At 37.6% G+C, this 12,759-nt stretch overlaps 1 protein-coding gene across 1 annotated transcript in view; it reads right to left on the bottom strand.

Moving 5' to 3' along the window:
• Window positions 1-12,759, bottom strand: part of LOC5575602 — a 95,734-nt gene that overhangs the window by 42,671 nt on the left and 40,304 nt on the right. The window lies entirely within an intron of this gene.

Here is a 12,759-nt window from a genome sequence, read left to right on the forward strand (position 1 = left end):
AGACCATGCACAGTATGAAAACTTCAATTGATTAGTGGATAAGATGGAGTCAAACCTTATTGAATCGTATATGACTTGGCACCTACCATGTATCGTAGGTGCTCAACAATAACATTAACAAAATGTGGAAAATTCAACTTTGAAGCTATTGAAAAGCATTTAAATTGCTTCAAAATAAATATTTAGTTTATATTCTAAACATTTTGAAAATAAAAAAAAACAATTTTTCGGTGTTGATAAAAACGGAATAATTTGTTGACGAAATCGGAACGTGACAAAATCGGAGCGTGACAAAAACGGAAAATACAGTCAGATCTCCTATTAAACGCATTCCTATAACGTGCACTCCTATTACGCTCACTCCTATTAGACACACCAGAACGTTATAGGAGACCCAGGGCTTATGGGATTTCATCACTTTGGGGGTGTCGTTGAATATCTCGTATGCCAAAAGAGATAGCACAGTACTGTCTTCGGCGAAGTTTCAGTGCTAAGTACGATCTACCTTTAGGAGTTGAGGATCATCCTTTTAGTTGAGAACTTGGCCGGTAGGGGCGCTTTTTCTGATTTGCACTATATGAACCATGAGGGATAAGAATGCACAATTTTGTAACATATGATATCTCTAGATCCTGATGTTTTGGAAGGTTGGTGTCTTCGGAAGAGTTGTTCAGTAGCTCAAGGGCTGACATGCGGTGGTCATTCTGATACGGAATTACGCCACCAGGCGGCGCTAGTGGGCATGAAATTTTTGTTTTGCGCATAGCTCAGTTGCCTTACCACTTAGAAAGATGGCGTCTTCGGCAAAGTTGCTCAGTATCACAAGGGGTAACATTATTTGACCCGAAAGTTTCGAAATTTTGCCAGTAGGCGGCGCTAGTGAGTTAAGAATTTTTGTTTCGCGGATAGCTCAGTTACCTGACCACTTAGAAAAATGGCGTGTTCGGCAAAGTTGCTTGTATCACAAGCTCGAACATTATTCGAGCCGAAAATTTCGACATTTTGCCACTAGGCAGCGCTAGTGAGGAAAGAAATTTTGTTTCGCGGATAGCTCAGTAGCCTGACCACTTAGAAAGATGGCATCTTCGGCAAAGTTGCTCAGTATCACAAGGGCTAACATTATTCGAGTTTCTAGATTATATATATATATATATATATATATATATATATATATATATATATATATATATATATATATATATATATATATATATATATATATATAAATATAATATATATATATACGTAGAAATCTGGAGAAAAAGTTTGTTATATAGGATTGAATTATTTATATGAAAAAGAAGGTTTATATTTTAAAAATATTCAAACAAGAGTGTCGTATAACTAAAGATATAAGGCCAGTCCAAGTTATCTCATTAAGATTGTTAGTGAATGGATTTCCCAATTTATTAGTAATGACTGACATTCAATCCAAACTACATTTCTATCCAATCCATATCTTGGAAAATGTGGAGTTCATGCAATGACGAAATAAAAATAAACATACATATGTTTTCTTTGGTTCATATAAATAGCTAACGATCACACATTTGAGTAGTAAACGGATCCTCACTCTTTCTCATATCAAATAATTGATCAAAAATTCTCCCAATCCGTCGAAAATACTAGGATACTAGCCACACTTTTATCCGATTGTAAAATATAACGTTTGTATTTTTCTCTAGGCACTTTTATTTAAACGTGACAATGCGAGGAAAATCGATAGCCCTAATCATAATGAACAACTTTGGTCAGGCAGCTCAGTAGCCGCGAAACAAAATTTTTTTCCTCACTAGCGCTGCCTAGTGGCAAAATGTCGAAATTTTCGGCTCGAATAATGTTCGAGCTTGTGATACTAAGCAACTTTGCCGAAGACGCCATCTTTATAAGTGGTCAGGCAACTGAGCTACCCGCGAAACAAAAATTCTTTGCTCACTAGCGCTGCCTAGTGGCAAAATTTCGAAACTTTCGGCTCAAATAATGTTACCCCTTGTGATACTGAGCAACTTTGCCGAAGACGCCATCTTTCTAAGTGGTAAGGCAACTGAGCTATGCGCAAAACAAAAATTCCATGCCCACTAGCACCACCTGGTGGCGTAATTCCGTATCAGAATGACCACCGCATGTCAGCCCTTGAGCTACTGAACAACTCTTCCGAAAACACCAACCTTCCTAAACATCAGGATCTAGAGATATCATATGTTACAAAATTGTGCATTGTTATCCCTCATGGTTCATATAGTGCAAATCAGAAAAAGCGCCCCTACCGGCCAAGTTCTCAACTAAAAGGATGATCCTCAACTCCTAAAGGTAGATCGTACTTAGCACTGAAACTTCGCCGAAGACAGTACTGTGCTATCTCTTTTGGCATACGAGATATTCAACAACACCCCCAAAGTGATGAAATCCCATAAGCCCTGGGTCTCCTATAACGCAGATTCCTATTACGCCCCCAACCATGTGTCTAATAGGAGACCTGACTGTACCTGTATAGCCAAATTTGAGAACTCCCGTAGATTGGGTATGGATCGCACTACTTTTGTTTATTGGAGACTCATCACAATTTCTTGTCTATATTTAAGTATTAGAAAATCATATGATATTTTGAGGTCCAATCAGATCAGGACACGTTAGAAATGGCTGATTGAAGTGAAATGAATCTAAAACAATATGAGAGACTTACAGTCCGTTACAATGTATATTTTTCGCAGTGTTATTACTGAAATGAGACTAAACAGTAAAAGCCTTATTTATATTTCTGGAAATGACAATATTAGCAATTATTAAATGATTAAATGGTAAAAAAAAGCGTAACACGATGTAACTCATAGCAAATCAGTGGAAAACGCAATGGCGCATACAGTTTCGATTGCGATCAGAGGTCTATTTCGGTGTCACGAACAACCGAATCTGACGAGAAAAATTCAACAATCAGTCCCCGCTTCCCGGAAAGTGCTTTATTTGCTTGAACTGAATGCATAAATATTCAACACACAGCATATAGCTAGTGCAACAACCTACAAAATGTTTACACAATTTTTCATTCGCTTCGAAATGATATTCCATTTTGTTCAGCTCTCTGGGTTCATTTGATTTCCATTTCTAGGATAAATTTGCATAAGCCTAGAGGCGAGTGATGTGACGACGGATCAGAGCCAGGGCATTTGTATACAACGAGAACAAAGTTTAAATTGGAGTTTAATCGGTATATTTCTCTGTTGGTCGTGCGAGAAAAAAATTTCAAATGATATACTAGAAAGGATGATAATACTCTCGCCGGCACTTTGTCACGACAGTTTTCTACACCAATTCGCCATATCAGTTCAGAGTTTTTTTACAGATGCAATGTGGAAGCTTCGGAAGCATTAGGATAAATCTTTTTTTTTTCAATTGTATAGAAAAAAAACTCCAAATGATTTTGCTATTTGTTAAATTTGATACGTTAGCTTTGTCATTTGGTGGAGAGGCCTGTGTTATTCGCTAGCAAATATTTTTGATATCCCTAAGCTGTGTTTCAGCAGCCAAAGTTTTAAAACAGTTTGGTTTTAAATTACGAAAAAAGTTGTATTTTTTTCATACGCCCATGAAAGATGATAGCAACTTGATGACCACTATTTATGTTTACTTGGGAAGGCAGCATTACATAAATATGTTTACCTGTCTTTGTAGGTCTTCTGTATTGAAAACATGAAACTGTTCCGTACTTAGTTATATAAGAACATTAGCCCAAACGTTTTGCGCATCATACGTTCCTAGAAAGAACTTTTCAATTAAGCCATGAAGTCCATTTCAAAAGCACGTTCTCCATTTGCATTCGCCTGGACTTTGCTCCGGAGAAATTTCTTTGTAATCACCTTTCCATGGAAAGAACCATTGCTCGCACTGCACAACAATCAGCCACCCAATATCAAACAACTTCCTACTCACTCAGAAACGACGTGCCAAACAAGCTGCGAATTCTCCGCCCACGTGGCAGCTGATTGGACTGAATTATTTTGAATCTCATCACCCCACCTCGAGGCCTGGTTTTGCAAATGATTTTCGGGCTCATTTGTATTCCTAGTCGGAAGAAGCCCCCCCAAGTCAAGCCATCTGGCCAGATGATGCGAGTTATTTTCGGAGATGGAGTCTTTCGTCCTCTGTTTTGTGTGCCGAAGTAGTGGAACTGCACTAGTGACTTGCCTAGCTTGATTATAACAAAATTCATATATGAATGGAGAAAGAAAACGGCTTGTTTCATCTTTCTGGAGTAACCGAGTTGTGCTGAATGGCTATCAGTTTAACCCGAAACAGAATTTCTGGTGAAAACTTCTGAAGAATTGAGATGGTAACTTCCTTAACTCGAAGAACTGAGTTTATGCCTCAATGAATCATATTTAATGTACAGTGGGATTCCGTTTTTGGCAACAAAGTTGAAATTTTCAGTTGCCAAAAACGGAACCGTGCCAAAATCGGAACCCATATTTTAAATTTCATTTTTCAACTACTGGTTTTGAAAACATCATTAGAATATTGATACATCATCTTTATGGGATCATAAGGCATCGAGACTTCGGAAAGGTTCACTTTGAAGCATTTTTTGTAGGCTTATACTATGCTATGAATCTATAGCCCCGTGATGTTAATTCTTGCAAACGTTCCACATACTTTTTACGCCTCAACATCTTCAATGATTTTTTAGAAGCTTAATGTACTCTTTTCGTATAAGTGGGCCATGTAAAATCAATAATCGCATAAGTGACCTTTATTCAAGAACTGGACATTTTCTGTTTTTTTTTTCAAAGACGTGTTCACGAAACAAAAGCGTTGGGTATTGTAAAACGACATGAGCTATTTTCTAATGTAATGAACTTTTGGACTTCAGCGTTATATTTGATAAAATTCGGTAAGTTGCTCCTTTAATTTATGTTTCTGATAAAGTAAAGTAATTCATAATGGTAATGAATGTAATCAAAAGGGCAAACATAAACATGAGATGATTCATAAATGCGACTTGTAATTTTGTAGAATTTAGTTTTTGCTTGAAATAATTTTCAATTGAGCTTTATATGTGTTTAACATCTACCTTCTGAAATCAACGGAAATTTACAGGATCCTGTTATGGAACCTTCTAGAGCCTGATAGAAATCTTAAGGTTCTCATAAGGGATCTTTATTAAAACGCTAGGGCTCTGAAGTATCTTGCCAGACATTCGTAGGATCTTGCCTAGAATTCTCAGGATCTTGTTAAGGATTTTGCTATGAATTAACATCTTGGGATTCCGCTGCGATATTGCTGAAAATTCTCAAGTCACCGATGGAAATTTTCACTGGCACACATCAAATTACTCTGGAAACCTTTTCAAAAACCTCAAACTTCCTCCGCAAATACTCAAAATACCACTAGAAATTCCTCTTATCCCGCTTAAAATTTACAGCACACCCTAGAAATCTTAGAAATGCAGGATATACAGGAATACAGGATTTTGGCCATAATCCTCCATAACCTATTCTTAGGATACCTCAAAAAACCCTCAGTGTCCATTTTAAATTTACAGACATCCTCATGAATCCGTTAAAATTTCTGAAAAGTCCCTTAAGAATCAAGAATCTCCTAAGGATTCTCCAGGTTACAATTAGGAAACTCATAGACTCAGCTTGTAAGGAACATTTTGTTTATGTTGAACCCGTATCCTTGATTTACAATCTTGTACTGAATTCATGAATGATTTGTTCAAACAAGCTGTTCCAAATCTGAAGAAAAGGTTTTTTTTTTGTGTATCGCCTACTGGCAGACTCAAGTGGGCTGGTCACTCAATATGAATGCCTAAGAAAAAAGATTGGTCCCTAGTTGAGATACTGGTGGAGTTTATTGGCCTCATGAAACGTTGCGAATGCATGACCAATGACCATCCTGAAGTAAATAAGCGAGTGCGCGTGTCCTTAGTAGGTGGTGAGATTTGGTAGAATATCGACGAAAATGGAGCTCTGGAATGTAATCGGTGTGGAGTTGACATGCTATTCAAATGACTAAAGCAGCAGGCACGATAATATGTACAAACATTTATAAATTTTAATGGTATTGAAAAATGTTGCCAAAAACGGATCCATTTTGTTGCCAAAATCGGGGGGTGCCAAAAATGGAGCATGCCAAAAACGGAGCATGCCAAAATCGGAATCCCACTGTACAAAGTTTTCATCATTTACTGCATCAGGTTACATATTGCATAGTTTGATGACGATACACTAATTGAAACAGAGAACAAAATGAAAAGTAGGTCATGAGAAGTATTTTTTTCCATTAACTGTAGGGCAAACTTGTACTTAGCAAGCGTAGGGGCTGCAATGAAGCTTGCTTCGATCTATCCTTTTTTCTAAATCGAAATTCTGCGGCTCCCACTGTATTTACATTGAAACATGAGTTCCATTAAGATTGTTTGTCCTATGGTTAATGCTTATTGGGCGCACATGAAAAGAACAATCAATATTGAACGTTCATGATGTCCTACCAAAATGAGAAGAAATTTGCTATCCTTTAGGAACGGTGACAAATCATTCGTATTTTCCTGAGATGGGAAAAAATCTACAACATAGCATCGCATAACAGGAAAAGCTTCCTGCATGAAAACATCTTAAAGAAAACTGGAAAAGCTTGCTAAGGAAAATCGGAAAAGGTTCCTTCGAGATGCTGAAAAAGCATCCTCTGTGAGGCTGGAAAAGCTTCCTTCAGAGAGCTAGAAAATCTTTTTTCGGGAAGCTGGAAAATCATTCTTCGGGAAGTTGGAAAGCTTCCTTCATGAAGTTAGTGAAGCTTCCTTCAGGAAACTTGTAAAGCTTCATGCAGGAAGCTGGAAAAGCTTCCTTTAGGAAGTTGGGAATATTTTTTTTTCAGGAAACTAGTAAAGCTTCCTCCAGCAAGCAGGTAAAGCTTTCTTCAGGAAACTAATAAAGCTAAGAAAGCTGGAACAGCTTCCTCCTGGAAACTGGGAAAGCTTTCTCTTGAAAGCTGAGAAACTGGAACTGGAACAGAAAACTGGAAGAGCTTCCTCCAGGAAGCTAGAAAAGCTTACTCCAGGAAAGTGGTAGAGATAGCTGCTCCAGATAGCTGGAAAAGCTTCCTACAGGCAACTAGAACAGCATTCTAAGGGAAGCTGGAAAAGCTTCCTACAGGAAGCTGTAAAAGCTTTCTACAGGAAGCTGGAAAACCATCCTCCAGGAAGATGGAAAGACTTCCTCCAGGAAGCTGGTAAGTTTCCTTCAGGAAATTGGTAAAGTTATCTTTGAGAAGATGATATAGCTTCCTCCAAGAAGCTAGAAAAACTTTATATGCCAGCTGGAAAAGCAGTTTCCGAAAAGCTGGAAAAGCTTCATTCGGGAAGCTGAAAAATCTTCCTCAGGGAAACTGGACAATCTTCTTCCGGGATGCTACAAATGCTTTTTCCGGGAAACTGGAAAGCTTTCTCCAGGAAACTGAAAAGCCTCCTGCAGGAAGCTGGAATAGCTTCCTCCAAGAAGCTGAAATAACTTCCTCCAGGACGTTGGAAAAGCTGGAGAAGCTTTCTCCAGGAAGATAAAAATATTCTTCCAGAAAATTGGAAAATCTTCCTCCAGAAATCTGGAAGAGCTTTCCTTGGAAAGTTGGAAAAGCTTTCTCTAAAAAGCTGGAAGAGCTTCCTCTAGGAAGCTGGAAAACTTTTCTCCAGGAAGTTGGGAAAAATCTTCCAAGAAGCAGGAAAAGCTTTCTCCAAGAAGCTGAATAAGCTTAATCCAGGAAGCTGGAAAAGCTTTCTCCAGGAAGATGAAAATTTTCTTCCAGAGAGCTGGAACACCTTCCTCCAAAAATATGGATAAGCTTCCTTCAATAAGCTGGAAAACTTTTCTCCAAGAAGCTTGAAAAGCTTCTTCAGGAAGGTGAAAATTTTCTTCCAGAAAGTTGGAAATGCTTCCTCCTGATATCTGGTAAAGCTTTCTCTGGGAAGTTTGAATAGCTTTCTCTAAGAAGCTGAAAAAGCTTTCTCTGGGAAGCTGGAAAATCTTTCTTCAGGAAACTAGAAAATATTCCTCCAGGAAGTTGTATATATTCCTCCAAGAAACAGGAAAAGCTTTCTCCAATAAACTGGATAAGCTAACTAGAAACTAGAACAGCATTCTACAAGAAGCTGGAAAAGCTGCCTCCAGGGATTTGGAGAAGCTTTTCCAGGAAGCTGGAAAAGCTTTCTCCAGGAAGATGAAAATTTTCTTCCAGAGAGCTGGAAAACCTCCCTCCAAAAATCTGGATAAGCTTCCTTCAAGAAGTTGGAAAACTTTCCTCCAAGAAGCTTGCAAAGCTTCTTCAGCAAGGTGAAAATTTTCTTCCAGAAAGATGAAAAACTTCCTCAAGAAATCTGGAAAAGCTTTCTCTGGTAAGTTGGAATAGCTTTCTCTGGCAAGCTGGAAAATCTTTCTTCAGGAAACTGGAAAAGATTCCTCCAGGAAGTTGTAAAGATTCCTCCCGGAAGTTGTAAAGATTCCTCCAGGAAGTTGTAAAAATTTCTCCAAGAGACAGTAAAAGCTTTCTATATGTGGAATATGGAGAAGCTTTTCCAGAAAGCTGGAAAAGCTTTCTCCAGGAAGATAAAAATTTTCTTCCAGAAATCTGGAAAAGCTCCCTCCAAAAATCTGGGAAAGCTTTCTCTGGGAAGCTGGAAAAACTTTCTCCAGAAAGCTGGTAAAACTTCCTCCAGGGAGTTGGAAAAGCTTTTCCAGTAAGCTGGAAAAGCTTTCTTTAGGAAACTGGAAACGCTTCTTCAGAAGATAGAAAAGCTTCTCCAGGAAGATGAAAACATTCATCCAGAACATTGGGAAAGTTTTCTCCAGGAATCTGGAAAAGCTTTCTCTGGGAAGCTAGAAAATCTTTCCCCAAGAAGCTGGAAAAGCTTCCTCCAGGAATTTGGAAAACCTTCTTTCATGAAGCTGGAGAAGCTCTCTCCAAGAAGCTGGAAAAAATTTTCTTGAAGAAACTGGAAAAGCTTCTTTAAAGAAGCCAGAAAAGCTTCTTCCAAGAAGCTAGAAAAGCTTCTTCCAAGAAGCTAGAAAAGCTTCTTCCAAGAAGCTAGAAAAGCTTCTTCAGGAAGTTGAAAACCAGACTGTCCAGACTGCTAGAAAAGCTTCCTCCAGGAATCTGGAAAACCTTGCTTTGGGAAGCTGGAAAAGTTTTCTCTGAGAAGCTGGAAAACCTTTCTCCAGAAAGCTGGAAAAGCTTTCTTTGGGAAGCTGAAAAAGCTTCATTCAAGAAACTAGGAAAGCTTCTTCAGGAAGATGAAAACATTCATCCAGAACTCTGGGAAAGCTTCCTCCAGGAAGCTGGAAAAGCTTTCTCTGGGAAGCTGAAAAAGCTTTTCTGGGAAGCTGGAAAATCTTTCTCCAAGAAGCTGGAAAAGCTTCCTCCAGGAATTTGTAAAAGCTTCTTCCATGAAGCTGGAGAAGCTTCCTCCAAGAAGCTGGAAAAACTTTCTTGAAAATACTGGAAAAGCTTCTTTCAAGAAGCTAGAAAAGCTTCTTCCAAGAAGCTAGAAAAGCTTCTTCCAAGAAGCTAGAAATGCTTCTTCAAGAAGATGAAAACTTTCTTCCAGACTGCTAGAAAAGCTTCCTCCTGGAAAAGCTTTCTTTGAGGAGCTTCTTTCAAGAAACTAGAAAAGCTTCTTCAGAAAGTTGAAAAAAATTCTCCAAGAAGCTGGAAAAGCTTCTTCCAAGAAGCTAGGAATGCTTTTTCAGGAAGATGAAAACATTCATCCAGAACTCTGAGAAAGCTTCCTCCAAGAAGCTGAAAAAGCTTCCTCCAGGAATTTGGAAAAGCTTCTTCCAGGAAGCTGGAAAAACTTTCTCCAAGAAGCTGGAAAAGCTTCCTTCAGGAATTTGGAAAAGCTATTTCCAGGAAGCTGGAGAATTTTTTTTCCAAGAAGCTAGAAAAGCTTCTTCCAAAAAGCTAGAAAAGCTTCTTCCAAGAAGCTAGAAAAAAAACGACGAAAACTTTCCTACAGAAAGCTGGAAAAGCTTCCTCCAGGAATCTGGAAAAGCTTTCTCTGGGAAGCTGGAAAACCTTTCTCCAGGAAGTTGGCAAAGGTACCTCAAAGAAGCTGGAAAAGCTTTTTCCAGGCAGTTCGAAAAGCTTCCTCCAGGAAGCAGTGAAAGCTTCCTCCTGGTATACGACAAAGTTCCCGAGCAATTTCTGAATAGATTTCTTGAGGATACAATTCTGGAAGATTTCCTATCGAAATTCGGATGAAATTCCTGAATATATTTCAGGATACATCCTTGTACAAATTTATAAAGGATTTTCTCTTGAAATTATAGATTGCATCTTGGAGAAATAAACAAATAATCTTTTGAAGACATTCATAGATTTATTTTGAAAACTGGACAAATGGGAAGTATTCTATTGAAATCTCCCGGAATTATTTAATGACAAGCTTTCAAGGGTTATCAGAAGATCGTTCAAAAAACTTGAATTTTATTTCCATAGAACACTCAACCAAATTTATGGATCAACTTCTGAGGAAAATATCTTGGAATAGTTACATCTTAGATGCATCAAGCTTATCAACCATATTTTCAGACTTTCCCATCATTTCGAAATTTTATATTTCTGCTAAACACTCGATATCATCTTGAAATTCTATGAAATGCGTATTCAAATCTACAAAATCATCATATTGACAGTCATTATTGTTTATTTTTTCAGGGCAAACTAGATGATTGATATCAAGAAAACGTTTACCGTAAAATGGGGTGTTAAGGGATGAAAAAATATTTCGACTCGAATTCCAAGCAACTTCTAGTATGTCAATAATTGAACAAAGGACAGCCCTACCATTCTCTCGTCGTGTATATCAAACGCCAAATACAATTATGAGGATCCTATGGCAGATTTAAGAGGTAATCATAAAAATGAGTGATTTTTGACGGAAATGCAAAATAAGGTGTTAAAGAATTAGAGTTTCGTAAATAAAACCATATTTTGCCAACAACAAAACATCATCTGTTTTGGTCAACAACTTTAATGATGTTATTCTATTTTATAAGTAATGTTCAACTTTAATCAGATAATATATCAATATCATTGAACTTGGAACTCCTGCAAACGCAAACCGTTTGATTTTAACTGTTAAATCTTTCATAGTTATCAATTCTATTTGGAAACTATCATTACATCGTAAAATTGTCTTGATATGATTGTTATACTTAATTGCAACAGGATCTTCATATATATATTTGCAGTTTACAAATTCTATACGCTATGCAGAGCAACTTCATAAATAGTCTATAACAAAGTATCTGCATGCAACATCCAGTGCTATGGTCAAAGTAGGGAGCGGGCCATTTGACATAAAGCCATTTGGCATAAGGTCATTTGGCATAAAGGACATTTGGCATAATTTTTATGTAAGTGAAGGATGAGGGTCATTTGGCATAACGGACATTTGGCATAATTTCAATATATTTTCTGTACATACTTAAATTGAAGATTTTAGCATTTTATTACTGCTTTATTTTAGTAACAGCTGAATCTGTTTTATAATAATTTATGTATCCTCTGTAGATACAAGGCACACAAAATATTAAATTTTAAGATAAAAAATTCAAATAACATGAAAACCATAAGAAATACAACTATGGCAAAGTTGTAGGAAATGATAAGTATTAAATCTTTGTAGAACATAGTAGGCCAATAAATCTAAAAAATAGAACACTCAAGAGCGACGATTTTTTTATTTAAAAAAAAAAACAATTATCGCGGCTTCTTAGCTATTCGTTTGCAGAGTTGCTCGCTGTCACTATCAACGCCTAAAACTTGCTGATTTGTACAGGCCGACTGCGATACAATACGGATCATTCTATATCACATCAACTCATGCTGTCTACTCCATCACCAATGCATTGATAGCGATAGACTATGGATATCACTGATGGGTTAAGTTCAATTTTCAATTAAGCAAATAAAATGGCAACTTATCAATACGATATTTTTGATAATGCTGCAGATGAATTGAAACTATGTGTTGGTCACTGAAGAACGTTAATAGCTTGGAGAATTGTCACTTCTTCTTCTTGGCATTACATCCTCACTGGAACAGAGCCTGCTTCTCAGCTGAAAGGCTTCTTTGCCAAAGTTACCATTTTTGCATTCGTATGGCAGGTACGATGATACTCTATGTCCAGGGAAGTCAAGGAAATTTCCATTACGAACCGGGTTTCGGCATTCAGCATGGCTTTGCTTTGTAGCCGCGGACTCTAACCACTCGGCTAAGGAAGGCCCCAGGGAGAAGGAGAATTGTGACTTGATTATAATCTAGAGTGCGATGTCGCATCACTGCTGTTGGTTGCCAAATCAAAGTGATATTGATAGCTCGCAACTGATATTAAAAGTTTATGTAAATCAGCCATACGCTGTAATGACTGATATTGAGCAACTCTGATCATTTGCTACAACTTTGCTGAACATACCAACTCACGATTCGTTAAAATAAAGAATTTGGCCTATACTTCACTCTTGTGATCATCGTAAAAAAAACTTATGCGTACACTTTGTAGTACTGAAAATTCGGTGTCCGGCCATTTGTCCGAATGCCGTTTGGCCGAACGAGTAATTTGGCCGAATGCCGTTTGGCCGAATCATGAACATAAAAATCAAATCACAACTCTTCTGGTGTGTAGGTTTCATAAGTGTGGCCCAATAACTGATAAGCTATTTAATTTGTTGATTTTTTATGATGTGACGGGACGTAATTTTTGTCACTCTATA

Source organism: Aedes aegypti, chromosome 1 (assembly GCF_002204515.2).
Source record: "Aedes aegypti strain LVP_AGWG chromosome 1, AaegL5.0 Primary Assembly, whole genome shotgun sequence".
Taxonomy (NCBI): domain Eukaryota; kingdom Metazoa; phylum Arthropoda; class Insecta; order Diptera; family Culicidae; genus Aedes; species Aedes aegypti.